Genomic DNA, 3405 nt, shown 5'->3' with positions numbered 1-3405 from the left:
AGAAAATCCGGGGGTACCCCCTTTTTCCTCTTCCCCTGCCCGTGATCCATGCCTACCTACCGCCCTTACGTTCTCCGCCGCCCCCGTCAACATTGTGGAACGTTATCTGCCGATAGTCTCTGCCGAAGAGCAAGAGAGGAGGAGCGTATGGGAGAAAGAAATAGAAGGTGACAAAGGAAAAGAAAGGGGGCCAAGATCGCAACAGTATATCATCATTGAGTTGTCATCTACCTCCCTATCCTTCTAATTTTCTCTCACTCTCTCTTCCGCGTGCTCGCAACTGCATTTTTTTTCTTGCTTCCCTAATTTCGCTTTTCTGCTTCCCATAAAGTCTTGCACCTTATGGATTTTCTTGGCTACCAGGCCATCTCATCTCGCCCGGATCTTCCTGCGTACATGTACTACTCTCTTCTTCGCGAGTCTAGCTGTATCAATAAGATAAATTGCACTTTCGGGATTTGGAAGATCTAAAATGACACTGTTGTAAAAATAAGAGTAGGATTTTTAAATAAGAGTATACATTCTGCGTAGAAATATTTATATCTTTCTTTAATACAAAACAGAATAATGGCGATTACATTTCTGAGAAATAGTTAATTATTATTCCAAATATGAGAAAAATAAAATTACAATATCTCAAACGTTTTCTCATTTATAATAAAACAAATAATAATAATTTTAATAATCAATAACGTAGTTGTCGATTATCGAATTAAAATGGATGTTTTTGACAGAAAAGCAAAAGAGATTTACTGCACTTATAATTTATTTATAAAATCAAATATTTTAAAAAAGAAGACAAAATATTTATATTTTGTATTTAATTTAGAGCATTGCAAACTGTACTTTTTTTAAAACTTATTTTTACTCAATAACGCTTGTGTGTGCGCGTGTAATATGTATGTGTAAATTATATTTCAAAAAGTTTCAAGTTTGGCTCAAAATTAAATAATCCATACAAAACAACTTATCTTTGAACAACATAGCAAAGACGTTTTTATTTTTCAAATATCATCTTTGGTAAGTTAAATAGATTTCTATTCCATTTGACACTTATGTTCCGGACTCTCTTTTTTTCGATGCCATGACATAATAATTACGTCTCTCAAGACCCTCAATTGCAGACGCGTGCGTGTCGCGGTCCTTTATTATCACTTCTCCCGGATAATCCTCATTTAACAACCGTTAAATGTATTTGCTAACCTAAGGAATAGATGAGATCTTTGCTTGATTTTCTTGCACTTTTCTTGCTCCGTTTTGCATTTCAATTCCTGAAACAATTATTAAGGTTGAATAATATTGGATTTGAGCTTGTTTTATCTATTTGACAGAAAGAAAAAACAAAATTACCTTTGTTTATTGAGTTGTTTTGAAAAAATACTCAAATGTAATAGTATTATTTGGTAAAAATGCATTAGGAGTGACTGCTGGTCTGGTGGGTAGAGCACCAGATTCGTAATCTGGAGCAGGTTGCAGTAACCGGGTTCGAATCCCGCTAGGCCACTGAGAATTTTTCAGCAAAAACGCCGCCCCCCCTCCCATCTAGCGGAGAAAGGTATGATGGAAAACTCCTACCGTCTTTCGGAAGAGACGCTAAACCGTTGGTCCAAAGGAAATGGTAATGGGGTAATGGAGGAGTTAGATAAGGTTGGGTACGTCTCTTTGAAAAACGCCACAGGATATTAGATTGCGAACCCTACGGCCGGGGATATGCAATAAATGACGAATTTTACAGGAATTTACAGGAATTGGTAAAAATACATTATTATTATTTTTGTTTTCTGAAACATTCAATTGATAAGTGTTTTGTGTGTGTGTGTGTGTGTGTGATAAGTGACAGATATTAAATTATTAAATCTGATTGTGTATTTTCTAATTAACAGCTTTAATTGTACAATTATTTACAGAAATGACACGTTTCCGATATAAAATTAATTTATAAACACCTAATAATGTTTATTAGCATAAATCCCGAGATTCTTTTTCAGGCAGAATATTGTAATTTCATTTCTTCATTGCGCGATCAGCGAAAAGATCATCCAGACTTCTGAGAGCCATCAACCCAAATTAGGCTCTATCGATGCGGAAATAAAACGGCGCTTATTACGCAATTACAGCACAATTCTTTTCCATTTTGCACTATTGACCCATGTCTCGTCAAATTGATACGCGATCGCGTACAATTAAGGCTGCTAGTTAAAAATACACGTATTTTATTAATTTAATATTTATCATTTATATATATATATATATATATATATATATATATATATATATATGTATATACTTATCAATTGAATGTTTCAGGAGAAAAAAAAATAATGCATCTTACCAAATAATATTATTCGATACGTGAATCACGTACTGTGATCTTGTGAAAGATTAAACATTTTCAATATCGCATGCATGACGATGAAAAAGATGACTTCAAATGATCTTACTTATATACAAGACGGTATTATGATTTAAAAAACCAGAGACCGAGATTCAAAATAAAAATATGTGTTACATATACATCATCAATCACTATTTATTTATTAAAGCGAAAATAAGAAATCTTTATAGAAAAAGAAATTTGTTTACACACACACACACACATTCTTTTGTTCAGTTAAATAAATTGAATTTGCTGGAATACTACATAAAATACTAGTAATTCACATTTTCTTTATCTTCAGAAAGAAGCAAAAATTGTGACAACTTGCATAATCTAATTACATTATTATAATAACACTTATTTTGTATAGTTTCGCGCGCAGAGGAAGTATAAAACTTTACATTATAGCAGAATTGTCTCATTTTTTTCTGCAATAAATAATCCATAGCATGCTTTCTGCATCAAAGTTTATAACTTAATACATAAAATTTCAATAAATATGTCGATTTGAGTCGAAATAAAGTCACGTGCAATCGGAAGTGAAACGAGTCTCGCAAATGATTAAGATAAACAAATTATTTGTACATACATACCTCGTAGCTGCATTACACTTCTTGTATTTAAAATAAAATAATAAAATAAAGTAGTAACAAATAATTAAACGTTAGAGAAGAAAAAGGAAGATTAAAAATACAAAAGTTCAGCCGCAAAGAATAAGCCTAAAGTTCTTCGGATTTTCCTTCTTTTTTCTGATATCTTATTATTCACCTGTCTTGTTTTAAGTGTTACAAACTATAACGTAGCGCAACTAAAACTAGCCAACTTTTTCTAAGTTCCTTAATTTTAGTACCAGAGTCTATTGGTCCATTCTTTGTTAACTTACATTGCTTTTTAATTTTGCGGAGTTTGACTTATTGGTTTGCGACTTATGAGGGATTCAGTTAATGCCAAAAAATATTGGTGCACGGAACAAAATGGCGAATGTGCGTTTTGGCAACGTTCTTCGCGTTTTCCCGTCGCCGCCGCTG

The sequence above is a fragment of the Temnothorax americanus genome, unplaced genomic scaffold (assembly GCF_048541705.1).
Source record: "Temnothorax americanus isolate GAGA-0224 unplaced genomic scaffold, ASM4854170v1 Scaffold193, whole genome shotgun sequence".
Lineage (NCBI taxonomy): Eukaryota > Metazoa > Arthropoda > Insecta > Hymenoptera > Formicidae > Temnothorax > Temnothorax americanus.
The sequence above is the reverse complement of the archived record's forward strand: the minus strand, read 5'-3'. Positions refer to the sequence as shown.